Raw genomic sequence first — 20,034 nt, 5'->3', positions numbered from 1 at the left:
AAAGTGTAGGTATTCTTTAATAAATTACATTTTCCAGAAAATAATGTAAACTCTTTCCCCGTGTAAACTACGACAGTCGTACAACCTTTGTTGCTGTACGAACCAACACTCTCGCATTCGGAACGTTGTGTATGACTCGCGTTAATTAAAAGACGCGACATGAAGTTAAAATTATGTCTTTGTATACTCGGGACTCGAAATAGGGTGAACTTGAATACAGCACTTTGATTCGAGACGTTTTGTACAAGCAACGTTAATTAGAAGATTGAAGCTACGTTTCTGTTGAACCATCAACGAGAAAATAACGACGTATTTGTCGGGTTATGCTGTTCCATCCTGTTTTCACCGCGATAATCGATCAGCAGTGACTGCGCTAAAACAAATCCTCTCTATGGAAACATGAAGCGTCTTTGTGTCAGAAGAAATACAATTTTACAGATTCTGCCAATAACCAGGATTTAGAAATTTAAACCGAAGCTTCTATCGAATTTAATCTGAAGTATGTTAAGATGGATCGTTCGAGTGGAAAAGAAAAAAAGAAAAGTACATCGAATTAGAGGAATTCCAAAGAGAACTCCACTAGTTATAATCTCGAGTAAAGTTTCATCGGTGTGGTAACTTATGCAAAGTTGTTCAATGTTGCCGAAGATCACCTAAAGTGAAACACGAACGAAAAGAAGAGAAAACATTTTACTACATTATAGATTTTAATGGCAAAATAGAAAGCACTTTAAAGAAAAATGGACCTGTGCCCAATACATATCCTAAAGGGAAAGGTATAGGAAATTTTGATAAAATCCAGAGGTGTCCGATCAAACTTAGGGTGAGAGAGAGGCTAGTGTTACGTTTTGTCTGGCTCGTTTTGGTTGCGTTGCCGTTAATTTTTGAATTTAGATTAAATTGTAGTATTGTCTGTTATTTAATGCAATTTGAAATTAAACTCCACGTTTCGGCTAACCTGCTATGCGCAGGAGTACTGGCACGGGAGGGGATTAAAATTGGTGAAAATAAATGTTCGCTTAATCCTGCTATATTATTAGACAAATATTCTTCACAAAAAAAATGTTTATTCGTATTCTAATTGGATATTGACAGAATAGTCGTTGAAATTTCGAATGCTCGGAGTTACAATCGTTCGCAATACGTTTCGCTCTTATTAATTACAAGATTTTAATTTCGATAGATTTCCGATAGTTTACAAATTGACAAATACAAACACGTCGATTAGCAAGACTAACAAGAATTGGAAACTAATAAAACAAAGAACTAAAAGCTAAAGAACTAAAGGACTAAAGAACCTAACAGCTGAGAGCAAAACTAAGAGCTAAAGGAATTAAGAGCTGAAAACTAAGGAACTGAAGAATTAAAAAACAAAGGAATTGAGAAATTAAGAGCTAGAGGAATTAAGAATTAATCGCTATGAACAAGAAATTACTTGCCAGGAAATGGGAACTGATCGCCAAGAACCAAGGAGTTAATCACCAAGAACTGAGAAAACTAATCACCCAAAACTGAGGAATTAACTACTCTAAAACTAAGGAATTATTACCGCTTCTTCTATGCCGCTACGCTTATTTATATTTAGGTCTGCCGTGGAGGGGTTGTCATGTGACGGGTTATTCTGTGGGGGTTGTGAGGTTCGAATTTGGTTTATATACAAATTGTTAAAATTCATTTAAATTTCAAATTGGAACGCTCACTCGCGCTATTGGTAGTTTTAGCCTACGTTACGGCGCGTGCGCAGCGCGGGACGTGACACTAGCCATATTTATCAGGTCGACGGTTGTATTGCGTTTCAATTGCGGCACGGTAAGTTAACGAGAATTGAATTTCAACGGAGGAGATCCGGAGTATGGGTGCCGGCCCATTCCATGCACGTTCCCTGAGAACGTCACATACAACACGGGTATAATATCAACGGCGTGCTCTAACGTGCCTCTGTTATCTTGTCGTCCTTCAGTCACGCTATTTTCACCTCGGCCCCGAATGAAATTCGTTTTTTCCATTTATTTAATTTAAATTTTACAATTTGTCCAGTAGGACATTTGGTAAAAAATTATAGCTTAGTGGTATAATAATATAACATGTGGATGGTTAACCCTAGCGAGGTTCCATCTTCCAAGTTGTTTATATTTTATTTCTATTGTGAGGTCTGTGGGATGCTTCTTCTTCAGTCTTCTTTCTATTATGGTTTTATTCGATTCAGCAATCATATGGTTTGGGTGTGTTACAAGTCTTCCTTTATACTTTTTTGCATATCTATCGATTTCCTCTTTGGCTGTTGGAATTTTTAAATCTTTTCGTAAGTCTTCATTTCTGACGTACCATGGAGCGTTAACTATTGTCCTTAAAATTTTTGCTTGCTCTGTTTCTATTTTATTTATGTGACTCATTGCTGCCGTCCCCCATAGTGGGACTCCATATGTCCAGATTGGTTTGATTATTGTTTTGTATATATTTAGTTTATTCATTATGCTTAATTTAGATTTTTGCCAGTTTTTATTGCAAAGCGACTCTGACTTGTTATAAAGTAATGGTTTGCTTATATATTCTAATATAATTGGTGTATGGTCGGAGTTAAGCTCAAGGCTGGTTGTTATTTTTAATTGGCTTACGTTTAGTCCTTTTGTTACTGCAAAATCCAACAGGTCAGGTATTTTATCGAGGTCTGTCGACCAGTAAGTTGGTTTTCCTGTAGATAGTACGTTGAGGTTGCTGCTTCTAATGTATTTTACTAATGTTCTACCTCTCGGTGTGTTAATTCTCGAACCCCATAATGTGTGCTTTGCATTAAAGTCTCCTGCTGCTATATATTTGTCGCCTAAGGATTGGAAGTACTCTTCCCATTTTTTAAGTGTCATTTTGTGTCTCGGAGGCACATATACTGCTGATATTTAGAAGTAATTGTCATTGGTTTGTATTGTGACAGTGGTTGCTTGTAAGTGTTCTTGATTTGATCGACTATGTAAGTGATGCTTGATGTCATTTTTTATTATTACTGCTTTACCTGAAGGGTGTTTGGTTTCGTAGATGGTGTAATACGGTATTTTCATGTAACCTTTTAGAGTGAAATGTGTTTCTGAGACAAGTAGTATATCAATATTATTTTCATACAAAAATGTTTTAGTTTCGTGGGCTCGCTGTTGCAAGCCATTGGAGTTCCAGGCTGCTATTTTCAACATATCCATCTCTATTTTTTACTTAGCAAGTTTGTGAGTAGATGTAACATGACTGTTGTTTGTTGTACTTGTTGCCTTAGTATTGTGTTTAGCTCACTTCTTCGATGTTCTTGCTTTGATTCTGATTATTTGTGAGCATTGCTTGTCCAATGTCTTGGGTTACTTGCGCATAGCTTCGATTACCTTGGGGATCTATGGCTCTGTTTATAGCTTTTGGTTCATATTCACATCATATCATATATCACATATCACATCCTTTATAGCTGGCTGGGTGGTTTCCGTTACAATTATAACATCTAACTTCTTCTATTTTTCCTGTGTATGGGCAGTGTATTGTTAAGTGATTTTTTGCACATTTAACACATGCCGGGCTTCTGTTACAATAAGTTTTTGTGTGACCGTATTGTTGGCATCGCATGCATTGTGCATTTCATACCGAGATACATTTCATACCAAGAAATGCTTGGTAAATTGAAAACTTATAACGTTCAGTAAATTTGTATACGATGTACACTCTACCTTGATTCGAATACGAATGACGATTGAACAGCACCGATTTCTTGGATAACAGTGTGTTAGGGAAGTGATACATTTACACTGTACATGAGAGTGTGTGTGTAAGGGACAGAGGGCGTCCAGGTCTTAGTTGAGACAAAAGACTTGCAAGACGTTCTTCAGAGTGTAATATAGATGTATAGCTGTTGTGTGTGAAATATAGTCAATTATTTGTATTTCCAAATCCTCGAATTTCCTTAACATGGTAGCAGAGCGTGGTTACTAGTTTTGCAAGATATTTAGTGCGTGGTTACGATCTTGCAAGTGAGTTTTCAGTAAAGAAAAAAAAACTTTCAGAGGAAAAAATATACTTCGAGCACGTAGGAAAGCTTGAGTAAGAAAAGAAAAAAAAGAAGAATCAATTAAAATGGAGAGATCGGAAATCATGATACCTATATTCGATGGTGAGGATTATGGAATGTAGAAGCAAAGAATCACGATGTTTCTCAAGTATAAGGAATGCGAGGTTGTTACAACTAGAACGAAGAACGAAAGAGACGATGAAGACTGGGACAAAAAGGATTTGAAGGCGATAAATATAATTTATAGTGCAATATCGACAGACAATTGGAGTATGTTAGGGAAGGAAAAACGGCGTATGATATAATAAAAAAGTTCGATGAAATGTACTTGAAAGAGTCGACGGCACTGCAGATCGTATGCAGAAGGAGATTGGAAAACATAAGACTGGAGAACTACAGTGATTCAGCATCATTCTTTAACGATTTCGAAAAATTAATCAATGAATTAAAAAGTGCGGGCGCACAAGTAAGTGAGAGGGAAAAGCTGAATTACATGCTGAATACGTTACCCGAAGAATACAGCTACATAGCGGACATAATAGACGCATTGAAAGAAGAGGATCAAACGGTAGCGTATGTAAAAAATAAAATAGAGATAGCAGAGAAGAAAAATAAATCCAATCGAGGAGAAAGGCAAACCAACGCCTTTTCTGCAAAAAAGGAAGGATGCTTCAGATGTGGAAGATTAGGACACTTTGCGAGAGAGTGTCAAAATAGCGTCCAAGCGGGAAGCAGTAACGGCTATTGGCATGGGCCAACACGTGGTCGAAACAGAGGAAGAGGGAACAATGGCAATACGAGCAGGGGACGTGGAAACTTTCATCGTCAATCAACAACCGGCACGGGCGAGCATGGAAACTCAAGAGCAGGCATATGGATAGCAACGGCGCACGCAGCAAACAGCAGTGAGACGAATGAAATAAGTAAGAACGAAATAGTGTGGCTATTAGATAGCGGTTGTACCGATCACATAATTAATAATATAAATTATTTCGATAAATCTATCGACCTAAAAGAACCGGTAAATATATATTTAGGCGATAATAGACCGATAAAAGCGACAAAAGTTGGGAATGTTATAAGTTATTTTGAAGCATTCGGAAAACAAAATGAAATAAATATGAGGAAAGTATTTTACGCGAAAGAAATGTCCGCAAATTTGATTAGTTTAGGCAAACTAACAGACAATAAGAATACGGTTATTTCCAAAGGAAATATTGCGAAAGTAATAGATGAGGATAATAAACTTACAGCTGTAGCGTTCAAAGAAAATGGGACATATAGAATAAAAAGTATATTGAAAGGGAAGAAGCACTTAGTAAACAGCGCCGAACGTAGTGGTATGAGTAAAAAGGAAAGATGGCATAGGATGCTAGGACACGTAAATTTTAAATACTTAAATATTTTGGGTAAAGAGCAGCTAGTGACTGGCATACCGAATGAATTTGAAAAGGAACTTTTGAAATGTAGGGTGTGTATAGAAAGCAAAATGCATAACTTACCTTTCAAAAATAATCGAACTAAGGCTAGGGAAACAATGGAAATTATTCATACGGGCGTATGTGGTCCCTTTAAGACTACCGGATTCAATGGAGAAAAATATTTCATTTCATTTATCGATGATTATAGTAAAATAGCTAGGACCTATTGTATAAAATCAAAAGATGAGGTCTTTGATTCTTTCGTACAGTTCGTAAATGAAGCCGAAAATTTAACGGGCACGAGGTTAAAAATATTAAGATGCGATAATGGTAAAGAATATTTAAATAATCGAATTTATAAATTTGCTAGGGATAAAGGTATAAGAATAAATAATTGCCCAACATACGTACATGAATTCAACAGGACAGCGGAAAGGTATAATAGAACAGTGATGGACATGGCGCGTTACTTGTTAGCGGAAGCGAAAGTACATAAAAGGTACTAGCCGGAAATAGTTTGTACAGCGGTATACTTGAAAAATCGAATATTAGCGAATACTATAGAGAGAAAGACACCTTTTGAAATATTCTTCGGGAGAAAACCAAGTGTTAAAAATCTACATCTATATGGAAGTAAAGTTTTTGTAAGAAGGCCAGAACAAAAAAAAGTTTCCAAATGGGACAAGAAGGCAGATATGGGAATTCTATTAGGATATAGTGAAGTAGGACACAGAGTCTTATTAGGTGGGAAAATAACAATAGCTAGACATGTAGAGGTCATAGAGACAGACACTAAATGTATCCGTTTTGAGGAAAATTCATTAGAGGCAGATAGAAATGATAGCGAAGGTAACTATTCACTGGATGGTATGGATAAGGAAGAGTTAGAAGGTAGGAAATATGAAAATAATAGTAGTATTGAAAGCTCAAACACTCCTAGGAGATCTACACGTATTAAGAAAACTCCAGTAAGGTATCCAGAAAAGGAAAATATTTGCGAGATTCATGCAAATTATTGTAAAGTAGATATCCCTCGTACATTTGAGGAGGCGATTTGTTGCGAAAATAAGGAAGTTTGGAAACAGGCCATGGATAAGGAAATAGAATGTCTCTATAAGAATAAAACTTGGAAATTGGTAGAAAGGGTAAAAGGCAAAGAAGTATTAGATGTAAAATGGGTTTACACGAAAAAATCAGAGGACAGGTATAAGGCTAGATTAGTGGTAAGGGGATTTCAACAAAGAAACGTAGCCGATGACATATATTCTCCAGTGGCGAGTAATCAGACCTTTAAGATATTGCTATCATATTGTTGTCAAAATGGATTAATAATTGAGCAAATGGAAGTAGAAACTGCCTTTTTAAATGGTGAAGTAACCTCGGAGGTATATGTAAATCAACCAAAGGAATATGCGGACGGAACGAATAGAGTTTGTAAATTATCGAAAGCGCTTTATGGGTTAAAAGAAAGTCCGAGGGACTGGTATGAGTGTTTTGATAAGTATGTGACGAGATTAGGTTTTAAAAAGAACAATATAGAGCTGTGCCTATACACTTATGGAGAGGGAGAAAATGTTGTTTATTTGTTAATATACGTAGACGATTTGTTGATTTGTAGTAAAAACAAAGGGAAGATACAAAGTGTAAAAAAATTATTAACTGATAAATTTGAAATGAAAGATTTAGGTGAAGTAAAAGAATATCTTGGAATAAATATAGAGTATGATTATTTAAAAAATGAAATGAGATTAAGCCAAAAGAAATACATAGAATCATTAGCAAACAAATATAAATTACATAACAGCAAATTGTACTGTACACCTATGGAGACCAACTTAAAAATTGAAAAAGCTGAGATAAATAGAGAGGACATTGGATACAAGAATTTAATTGGCGCATTGCTGTATATTAGTGTAAATACCAGACCCGATATAAGTTATAGTGTGAATTATCTGAGTAGATTTCAAGATTGTTGTAACGAGATACATTTTAAATATGCCTTGCGAATATTGAAATATTTGTACCGGACTAGAGATTTAGGGCTACATTATAAAAGAAATGAAAAGTGCGAAACGATAGATTGTTATGTGGACGCTGATTGGGCAGGAGATCATATAGATAGGAAATCGACTTCTGGGTATGTAATTAGATTGTATGGAAATGTAATTGGATGGAAGTCTAAAAAACAAAGGTGTGTGACAAAAGCCTCGACGTATGCAGAGTATCAGAGAACTAATGAAAATCTTCGATGTAAATGTAGACGATAACCCTGCAAAAATCTATGCGGATAACTCTGGAGTAATGAGTATAGCAAAATACGGAACTTTTACAAAAAATTCTAAACGCATCGAAGTTCATTACCACTACGTTCACGAGTACGTAAAGGAAAATAAGATAAACATAATAAAAGTAAGTACAGAAGAAAACACTGCGGATATTTTTACGAAGGCACTGTGTAGAGAGAAATTTGAAAGGTTTAGGTCATGGGTGAATGTAAAATAAGAGAAATGTAAATAAAGCGATAAATGTTAAATATTTTGTTAATTCGACAAGTATGTAAATAAAATTAAGTGTCCAGTATAAATGTAAGGAGGCGTGTTAGGGAAGTGATACATTTACACTGTATATGAGAGTGTGTGTGTAAGAGTCAGAGGGCGTCAAGGTCTTAGTGGAGACAAAAGACGGTTGTCAGATGTTAGAAGAATCTAGGATAGTCGGTTGGCGACAAGCGTGCGTGCAAGACGTTCTTCAGAGTGTAATATAGATGTATAGCTGTTGTGTGTGAAATATAGTCAATTATTTGTATTTCCAAATCCTCGAATTTCCTTAACACTAATATCATTGACAGCAATGCCGCTACTTTCCGACAAACGAGTTTTAAGTGTTGCGTCGGGTGTTTAGATACTACGTGACTTTGTAATGATTTCGATAAACAACTGTATAATGTGTACCTTTTTTAGCGGTTATTCACAAAACAGTTTTAATATAATAATAACTATATAATAACATAATATTATAATAATAATAACATAGTGGTGTGATATTGACTGAAATGCCGGAGATCAATAAAATATTAGTTATAATGATCCAATCCAATAGCTTTAAAATTAGAGTACTCACAGATTATAATTTCTTATATATAATTACAGTATTTGCATTGATTAATTTATGCTTTCTTAGGGCATACGAAAATTATGTTGATGAAATAAATTAAATAATTGAAATAAAAAAAACAAAATAAAATAAAAGGAAATAAAGTTATATATGATAATATAAATAAAATAAAACAAAATAATTAACGAACCAATTTATAAAAAGAAACTTTTTACCGAAAGACTGAAGCCTCGATCAAAACCCAGCCCTTCTAGATGTTCGTTTATCTTATACCTACGTGCCGAATTCATATTCCTTTGTTTTGGGAGTTGGTGTCGTGTGCCAGGCGGTTCGGGTTTCTTGAGTCGGTTGGAGATATTTGTCGACGTTACGATAGTGTCACGACCAGCTCAGTTCAAGACTGGAGATAAAGATGTGTTGACACTCGGCAACAATGTATATCGCCGAAGCGGAGTGCCCAATGAACCATCAATATCCCAACAGTGCTTCCGTCGAATGTTCGAGAGGAGGGCGTGCGTGGCAACAGTCGCGGACGCCTAACAAACTCTAGGATAGTGGGGATATAGTGTAACGTCGCTTCATATTAGAGGCAGGATGTATGCAGGTCTTCAGTCCATACCCTCAATTACCCCAAGGACCCACCATAAGCCTAAACTTTTTAAGTTTATTATTCCTGCTATCTGTTTATGGATGGCCCTTGAAACAGCCCTTAGGTTGTTATACGTCCTTACTAATTACGGGAAAGCAGGTAGTTACTTAATGGGAAAAACCCAATACTCGACTAACGAAAAAGCTGGTTTTTCCCATAAACAATGTTACCTACTAGCCGCGCTGGAAGAAGGCTTTCTCCTCCTATGTTCATGACTTATAACCAATTGGCATCGTGGATCGTTACCCTCACATTTCCTAACGGAAGGTGCGAACAGCGAATCCGCGTTGTTAATTAAAAAGGGCGCACCCACGCCGAGCTTTCCTCCGTAATGAGACGGAAGCACCTGGGGAGAATTAGATAAAACTATCGAACAGTGAACATCTCTCCAATCTATGTAAACCTGAGCCGTGAAATAAAGACGATAGTTGTGTTACGACTCGGCTACTTTTTATTTTCATCAACTAACCCCAAAAATTACGTGACAATAGAGTGGTAACAAAAGAAACATAACCGAATCCGATCGGAAATCGAATCGTAAGAGTCAATCTTGAAAAGTCACGCCTAGAGCTCGGAAGTAAATTGTAAACCAGGTGTCAGAAAAAACTGAAGTTTCCTTTTTTTATTTTTCATCTTAAATTTCTTTTTTTATTTTTTTGTTATTTTACGTGACAATAGCTTGAATAAGTTAGGAAAATTATTGTAAGTAACATGGTGTTACGAATAAGATTTGGAGAAGAGACAGTTTGGAAAAAAAATGTTATTTTAGGCTGGAATTTGAATTTACAGATAATTATCTATAGTTCAGGACTGTAATTTATAAAAATACGCGAAACTTTTAGTAAATATATATAATTCTTTACTTTGTATTGAATTATTCTATGTACTTTACTGCAGTCTGCTACAAGTAGTATACCAATAACTAATTTTTTCTACGTTAGTTTTACTCATATTGTTAAGAATGATGTAAATAAAATGATAAGAAGAGCCTATCACAAAGAACGTTCGAACGTGTACTCAAAAGAATGGTCAATAGCATGAAAATTCTTAATTAACCTCTTTGCATTAAATACTTTCACGTGTCATTTCTTTTCCATGAGAAAAATTTGAATTGATCATAAATAAATAAGGATTTAGCGTGGATAATGATTCTGATGTAACTACTTTCATTCATATAACTCATATGTCATTTGTAATTGTTTTTAAAATGATTTCGAAAGTTAACAGAATTGAATAGAATAGAATTTGAATTTCTATAAAATTTGTTAAAAGAATATTCTTTTTTGTCGAAACTGAAAAATTAAAATATAGCGCCTGTTCATTTCTTAAAAATTAGTTTACATACAAAATATTACTCATACATACATGCCTGTATTTATCATATTTCTTAATTATTTCACTATTACGTTATATTATATTTCAATTTTTGTATTAGACATCTTTAAATTAATCAAACATCTAGTTGTTTTAATTATTATACGTTTGTTGCAATTAGTTCATGTTTAATAACCATTGTTTTTTCTTTCATTAACATCTGCTTAATTCATTTATCATTAATAAACTAATCATAATTATTTACAATACTACATTATAATAAATAAATAATCATCGATTTTCTGCTTAATCCATTGTAATAAATCCATCTACCAATAAATTGTTGCATAGATTAGAAACCATTGGAAATCCTAATTTCTAACATTTCCGAATAAAGAAATTCTATATCGGGTTGCCAACCCAATACATTCATCCACACGTTTGCTCTCTCTATTCCGAGATAAAACCTCAACAATATGGAAAGCCAAATTAACGAAGGTAATACAGGGAGCAAAGAATACTAACCAGAAGCAGAAGAGTTTCAAGAAAACATAAAACGCGGACAAAAACTAGGATGGCTGAATAAAGTTACACGAGAAAGGCATGACACGTTGCTAATGGCAAGAGAAATGCGCTTAAGAGAAGAAGACGTTTCGAAAGATTAGAAAAGCGAAATGAGTAAACAAATGTTATTACTACCAAACAACAATGTGGCAGCGATAGAATCAGAGATCGTGTCTCAACACGATGAGACAGCGCACGATATGGAGATTGGTGCAGCACGAAAAAGAGATAGAAACGATAGAAAGCAAATGGGTGTACAGTCAGAAACATTCGCAGGAAGGAAATATAAAGTACAAAGCACGATTACTCGCAGTAGCACGTAACTAGAAATCGGAATAAATTACGGGGAATCATTCGCTCCTGTCAAACGATTGGACACAGCAAGGGCTATGCTGGCTCTAACAGCGATTAATCGTGTTGAGGTTATTTAATGTGTAAACAGAGAAACTCGTGGATAAATTGAAAGGTAGAAAATATATTTAAATGGAATTATAAGTAAGAATACAATTTGAGCTGGTCCAGATCCGTAGGCTAGCTGTGTTACCCAATAACTGAAAAACCCCAAAGCCAACATCGCCGGTCTACTGTTTATGGTCTGTCTTCGTCGCAGACTTTTGTCTACACGCTGTCGATGGTTTCAGTTTTTTTCCTTTTTTTTAGTTGTTCACATTCACTATTTGTCCGATTTGTACATTTGGTAGAATTTTTTGGCTGTTTGATTATCATGCGGGTGGCTACCCCCAGTGGGATACTATCTTCGTGTTTGTCAGGTTGTGTCCTTTGTGAGGTCTGCTGGGTGTTTCCTTTTCAGTCTTTTGTCTATGTTTGACATGTTGATCGTTTCCACAGCTAGCCGGTTTGGGTGTGTTCCTATTCTTTCTTTATATTTTCCTGCGTGTCTTCTAATTTCCTCTTTGACCGTTGGTATTCCCGGATCCTTCCGTATATCCTCGTTTCTAACGTACCATGGGGAGTTTACTATTGTTCTAAGAATTTTAGCTTGTACGATGTCTATTTCGTTTATATGGCTCATTGCTGCTGTCCCCCATAGTAGTATTCCGTACGTCGAGATTGTTTTTATGATCATTTTGTATATTTTTAATTTATTTTCTATACTTAGTTTGAATTTTCGACTTGTTAGCCAGTACATTTGTCTCCGTGCCATCTGTGTGTGCCGTTTAGTATAATTTTTGGTGGTGTCTGTTTTCGCAGTGTGTAATGTGTTTGCATTTATCGGGGTTTGCTTTAATTTGTTTTGCTTGAAGCCACTTTTCTATTTTTGTGATATGTTCTTGTAGTAATGTAACTGCTGCTGCAAGGTTAGTGCGCCTGACTAGTACAACTGTGTCATCCGCGAATGTCAGTATTTTGCTATTGTTAGTTGTTGGTATGTTGGCCGTGTATAATGTGTATTAAATTGGTCCTAGGACGCATCCTTGCGGAACTCCTGCCTTGATTCCTTTAACTTCAGAGTATGTGTCCTTGATTTTTACTATGAAGGTTCTACTGCTTAGGTATGATTTGATTAATTGGTGTATCTGCTCCGGGAACTGTTTTCTGATTGATTGAAGTAGGCTATTGTGGTTTATCTTATCGAATGCTTTTTCGATGTCCATAAAAAGTGCCGTGCAATATTGTTTTGTTTCCAGCGCCTGTAACATTTCATTGACGAGTCTGTGCGTTTGTTCTATTGTGGAGTGTTTGTTTTTGAATCCGAATTGGTGATCCGGTATTAATTGATTCTTCTCTATTATAGGTTTTATGCGGTCGTAAATTACTTTCTCTAGTATCTTAGAGAACACAGGAAGTAATGAGATTGGTCTGTATGATTTGGTATCGTGTGGGTCCTTGCATGGTTTGGGTAACATTATGATCTGTGCCAGTTTCCATAGTTTAGGAAAGTATTGAATTTGTTGAAGTGGTCTCCACTTCTAAGAAAACCATACATCTGGTCTTTTTAGTTTTCTCAAGCACTTAAGCCATCACCGATAAAAATAATTAACAAAGACGAACAATACTACATAAATGAAACAACAAACATATCAAAACCAAGCCAACCATTAAACGAAGAACAGGAATGCTCAGCTACAAACGAAGTTGATATGGAAACAATACCAAACAACGAAGAGAATGATACCAATAACTAATTAACCCAACAGGATGATAGCGGGAAGGTGGCAAGTTAAAACAAGAAACAAAAAATAACAGGAAATCTAGATACAGAATAGCAGCGATTGTTACAAGAATTACCATTAAAAAACTCCTACAGCTCACTAACGGAAGAAATAGACGACGACTCAACAACCAAAAACACAACTCAATCAACATACACTACAAAACTACCACCAATATTTGTCGAGGCCCAGTTAATAGACCCGCTTATTGATCAACTAAACAATATAGTTGGGAAGGAAAACTACACAATAAAACAAACAAAATTAGAACAAGTAAAAATTCAATCAAACACCCCAGAAAATTACAGGAAAGTGGTAAAAGAACTAAAAGAAAAATACGCTATATACCACACGTACCAGCTCTAAACGGAAAGGAGCTACAAAGTAGTCATAAGAGGATTACATCCAAAAACTAACAAAAAAATTAAGTGACGAATTAGCAAAAATTGGCCACCAAACAAGAGCAATAAACAATATGACAAGATACGATACGAAGCAACCATTACCATTATTCTTAATAGAACTGGAACCTAGAACCAACAACAAGGAAATCTACGAAATCAAAAGAATACTAAATACGATAGTAACAGTGGAACCAGCACGCCCCAAAAAAGATGTACTACAATGCATGCGGTGTCAACAATACGGTCACACTAAAAATTATTGTAACAGAAGCCCGGCATGTGTTAAATGTGCAAAAAATCACTTAACAATACACTGTTCATACATAGGGAAAATAAATGAAGTAAAATGCTACAACTGTAATGGAAACCACCCAGCCAGCTATAAAGGATGTGAAATCAGGAAACAATTACAACGTTAACTGTTTCCACCACTTCTCAATAGATCAATCAGTAACTACCAACCACAACAAAGTATAACGGATAATGAAGCAACATTGAAAGCACAAAATGAACCAAAAGCTATAAACAGAAACATAGATTCCCAAGGAAGCCGAAGCTACGCGGAAGTAGCCCAAGACATTAGACAAGCAACGCCCACAAACAATCAGAATCAAAGCAACAACACCGAAGACGATACAGAAATCAAAGAAATGCTCAAACAATCCATTAAAGGTACGGAGATATTAAGAAAAATGGTAAGTGAGCTAAACACAATACTAAGGAAACAAGTACAACAAACAACAGTCATGTTACAACTACTCACAAGCGTGCTAAGTAAACAATAAAAATGGACATGCTCAAAATAGCAGCCTGGAACTCTAGCGGACTACAATAAAGGGCCCTAGAAACTAAAACATTCCTGTATAACAATAATATCGACATACTACTCGTATCGGAAACACACTTCGCTACAAAAAGTTACATAAAAATACCGTACTACACAATATATGATACCAAGCATCCCTCAGGAAAAGCACACGGAGGGACCGCAGTAATAATAAGAAACGACATTGAACACCACTTACGAAGCCAAGCTAGTAAGGAATATACACGAGCAACCACCGTTACCGTACAAACTAGCAGCAACCATTTTCAGTTGTCAGCAGTATATGTACCGCCGCGACACAAAATTACATCACAAATGTGGGAAGAGTACGTTCGACACTTAGGTGACGAGTACATCGCAGCGGGAGACTATAACTCAAAGCACACACTATGGGGATCAAGAATCACCACACCTCGAGGCAGAACCTTGGAAAAATACATTACAAATGATAACCTCAATATATTATCCACAGGAAGACCGACATACTGGCCGACAGACCTGAGCAAAATACCTGACCTACTAGATTTTGCAGTTACAAAGGGACTAAACGCAAATAAACTAAACATAGCACCCAGCCTCGAGCTTACCTCCGACCATACGCCCATAATAATTACATACAGAAACAAACCAATACCTTACAGCAACACAGAGACGCTATGCAATAAAACCACCAAATGGCAAATATTTAAAGAAATAATTGAGAGCAAAATCAGCTGCAACATCCCACTGAAAACACCCAAACACATCGATCAAGCAGTAACAACATTCACAGAAACTATCCAAGAAGCAGCAAGGGCAACCACTATACCTGAAACAACCATAGACAAACAAAAATAGTTCCACTAGACATCCTCGAAAAAATTAGAGAAAAAAGAAAAGCGAAAGCAAAACGGCAAAAACACAGAACAAAAGAAAACAAAAAGTACCTAAACAAACTCGCAAAAGAAATAAAAACAAAATAATAGCGCACACCAACAACGAGTTCACAAAGTTCATCGAGTCACTATCTGCACACGAGAACTACAACTACTCCCTATGGAAAGCCACAAAAAAAATGAAGAAGACAATAAAAATGGTCTCAGCAATCAGAAGAGCAGATAACACATGGGCAAGAAGCAACGAAGAGGAAGCTGAAGAATTTTCCAACCACCTATGCAACACATTTACCCCACATAATACCAACAACAGCAACCACAATAGTCATACGGACGAGGATGCGCTAACCACTAGTATACCAACTGACAATCACTACACCATACCCAAAGCAACAGCACAAGAAAACAAAAACATAATTGAGAAAACAAAAAATAATAAAGCACCGGGAATCGACCTAATTAACGGCAAAATCTTGAAAAACCTTCTGCCAAAAGCGATAAGACAAATCACAATAATAGTTAACGCAATACTAAGAATACAATACTTTCCACAAACTTGGAAACTGGCACAAATCATAATGTTACCCAAACCATGCAAGAACCTACACGATACCAAATCATACAGACCAATCTCATTACTTCCTGTGTTCTCTAAGATACTAGAGAAAGTAATTTACGACCGCATAAAACCTATAATAGAGAAGAATCAATTAATACCGGATCACCAATTCGGATTCAAAAACAAACACTCCACAATAGAACAAACGCACAGACTCGTCAATGAAATGTTACAGGCGCTGGAAACAAAACAATATTGCACGGCACTTTTTATGGACATCGAAAAAGCATTCGATAAGATAAACCACAATAGCCTACTTCAATCAATCAGAAAACAGTTCCCGGAGCAGATACACCAATTAATCAAATCATACCTAAGCAGTAGAACCTTCATAGTAAAAATCAAAGACACATACTCTGAAGTTAAAGGAATCAAGGCAGGAGTTCCGCAAGGATGCGTCCTAGGACCAATTTAATACACATTATACACGGCCAACATACCAACAACTAACAATAGCAAAATACTGACATTCGCGGATGACACAGTTGTACTAGTCAGGCGCACTAACCTTGCAGCAGCAGTTACATTACTACAAGAACATATCACAAAAATAGAAAAGTGGCTTCAAGCAAAACAAATTAAAGCAAACCCCGATAAATGCAAACACATTACACACTGCGAAAACAGAAACCACCAAACATTATACTAAACGGCACACACATAATACAAACAAGGCAGGTCAAATGCCTAGGATTCCACATGGATACACACCTCACATGGAAACAGCATATCAAATCAATGACAGACAAAATACAAACAGCAAGGAGACAAATGCATTGGCTAACAAGTCAAAAATCCAAACTAAGTATAGAAAATAAATTAAAAATATACAAAACGATCATAAAACCAATCTGGACGTACGGAATAGCACTATGGAGGACAGCAGCAATGAGCCATATAAACGAAATAGAGACCGTACAAGCTAAAATTCTTAGAACAATAGTAAACTCCCCATGGTACGTTAGAAACGAGGATATACGGAAGGATCCGGGAATACCAACGGTCAAAGAGGAAATTAGAAGACACGCAGGAAAATATAAAGAAAGAATAGGAACACACCCAAACCGGCTAGCTGTGGAAACGATCAACACGTCAAACATAGACAAAAGACTGAAAAGGAAACACCCAGCAAACCTCACAAAGGACACAACCTGACAAACACGAAGATAGTATCCCACTGGGGGTAGCCACCCGCATGATAATCAAACAGCCAAAAAATTCTGCCAAATGTACAAATCGGACAAATAGTGAATGTGAACAACTAAAAAGAAAGGAAAAAAACTGAAGCCATCGACAGCGTGTTGACAAAAGTCTGCGACGAAGGCAGACCATAAACAGTAGACCGGCGATGTTGGCTTCGGGGTTTTTCAGTTATTGCGTAACACAGCTAGCCTACGGATCTGGACCAGCTCAAATTGTATTCTTACTTATAATTCCACTTAAATATATTTCCTACCTGTCAATTTACCCACGAGTTTACACATCGAATAACCTCAACAATTGTACCACACCAAATGAAGTTACTTAAAATTCTCAGCGAGAATTGATTGTAAATAGTCTACCAAATGAAACAAAAATTTCGTGGTCTTAGACACACCCACACCTAGCTTTCCACCTCCACAACATCCTCACTAAAACTTAATGATTCTCTATCTTTAAAACAGTCAACATCTCTTTACCGAGTTTCTACCCTTAAACCAATCGCCTACTTAATTTATATAAAGTTACTACAGTAAGGTGTAATTTATACGTGTCTATTCAGTGTATATCTTAATTGTGATTATTAAGTGTATAATAAAGTGTAATAAAAAGTTCTAGATGGTTGGAAAAGTCGGCCGGCGCCACTCACCCAATTTAACGTTGGATTTCTTCAACGGAACCGTCGGTCAACGACGAAGGTCGTACGCAACTACGTTTGAAGCACTCTTAAACCCGAATCAAATGGAGGATATTTATATCGTCTATCTGGGAAAATCGCATAGTGGTACCAGTTGCGATATACACACCCGTCGCTTGTATTAATACACATACAACTTGTAACAAACATGTGAAAATTTCGCTATCAGATATGTAGGGCTATGTTGGCTAATAAAAACCTCTTTTAATCGTGTATCTTAAGGCTCGGTGCAGATGAGCCATATATTATCGTAGGACATCGTTCCGGCGCCTTTGGAAGAGCAGAGAAAGAAATAAAGCTCTCCTGTTTCGCAAAAGAAGGATACATACATATGTATTTTCTTGTTCTTCCAACTCATTGCCGTTGTGGTCATTTGTTGAAAATTCAATCGTATGCATCGGACCTAAATCTTGAGGTTAAACTCATCTGTTTCAAATTATCAATTAGACCTATTTATAACTTATGCTAATCCCATGTGTTATAAAATCTCTGCCAGTGCGATGGAAAACGCAAGGCTAGGCATCTTGTAAATAAGTGCATTAGAAGAGGCAGGAATTCTTTTAGAACGGCCATCTGTTACTACAAGAATTATAATAGTAGCAAAAATATATTATTAAGAGCTTCATAATAAATTTAATAATAATGATTTAATTAAGGAAATTATTTACCTTTACCTCTTGTATCTTGAGAGGGCTATGAAAAATGTACATCTCCTTCAAGAGACCAATTAGAATACTTCCTATGATATACAATGCCACATTAAGAATCAAATACTTTCCAATCACCTAAAACCTCGGCGGGACAGCCAACGACGCTCGTTAAGGCCCAGAACTGAAGACGACGCGTGGTGAGTTCGAATCCTCGGTATATAATGGAGGCACGAATAGCACAGGATGAGAAAGTTTCTTTTAAAAGAAACATACTACAGGCAAGCGGCCAGCCCCGCCCTTGCGTGTGGCGTGGATGGATGTACTTTCTGGGAGTACATGGTTAAACGTGCTTGGTGTCAAGCACACAGGGGCCCGACGATCAACTCACCACAACACTACCATCGTGTCCTGCCCGTGGAGGTTTTAGCCGGTAAGAATCCGGCACTACCTTCTGCCCACCTACACTTAGGGTAGTAAAAGGTGTCTATGAAGATTTCCTCCACGTAAAAAAAAAAAAAATTTTTTGTAATATGAAAGGAGAGACGTTTAACACTCCCGTATACAAGGGTGGAACACACATATAAATGGTAAGGCACTGTCGCCTTTCGACAACACTTACCAGATCTTTTTGGAAGGATCGCGGAGGGATTCCGCTATGCTAATAATTTTATGCTAAAAATAATTATTGGCATATAATAATTTTTGGTGCTAATAATTTTTCCTTTTGAGCATTGGATTTCGAACAATATATTAGACGCGAATCTAGATGTTTGATCCATTGACATCGTGTAATAAAAAACGAAATAGATAAAAAAATTTGATATACAACACAGTATTACTCAGTAAATTTACACTATCAATTACCAAATTCCAGACTTGAACAATATAATCATAGGCAAAACTTGGATACATACCGGTGGTTAGAAGGTGGCGCCTACTGACATTCTGAATCAACTTCAGTAAACGTATTTCTTTGAATGATGAAATTAAAAATGTTACACGAGTAGCGATAATACCGTAAACTGTTTATAATTTAATTAGACATAATGTTACTTATATGCTTGTAAAAATTTTCTATTTGTAAATTGGTCCGCTAATTATTTTGTTTTACTTTATTTATATGATCATATATTACTTTATATTCTTTTATTTCATTTTATGTTTCTTTATCTCCTTTATTTATTTTATTTCATTAGCATAATTTTCTATAATCTGTTCTATCTTTTCTAATAATCTGTGAGTACTGTAATTTTAGAGCCATTGGTTTGGATTCATTATAACTAATATTTTATTGATCTGCGGTATTTCAGTCAATATCACGCCATTATGTTATTATTATTATTATTATTATATTATTATATGGTTATTATTATATTACAACTGTTTTCTGAATAAACGCTAAAAAAGGTTCACATTATGCAGTTGTTTATTGAAATCATTACAAAGTCTCGTAGTATCTAAACACACAACGCAACACTGAAAACTCGTTTG

The 20,034-nt window shown here is 36.0% G+C and overlaps 1 non-coding gene across 1 annotated transcript; it reads left to right on the top strand.

The window, feature by feature from the left end:
* Positions 1-19,066: 19,066 nt before the first annotated feature.
* LOC117161798 (U6atac minor spliceosomal RNA) lies at positions 19,067-19,173 on the top strand. Its single transcript, XR_004465082.1, has one exon. It is a non-coding gene; the product is annotated as a U6atac minor spliceosomal RNA (small nuclear RNA).
* The last annotated feature ends 861 nt before the right edge of the window (positions 19,174-20,034 follow it).

This window comes from Bombus vancouverensis, chromosome 18, assembly GCF_051014615.1.
Source record: "Bombus vancouverensis nearcticus chromosome 18, iyBomVanc1_principal, whole genome shotgun sequence".
Taxonomy (NCBI): domain Eukaryota; kingdom Metazoa; phylum Arthropoda; class Insecta; order Hymenoptera; family Apidae; genus Bombus; species Bombus vancouverensis.
The sequence above is the reverse complement of the archived record's forward strand: the minus strand, read 5'-3'. Positions and strand labels throughout refer to the sequence as shown.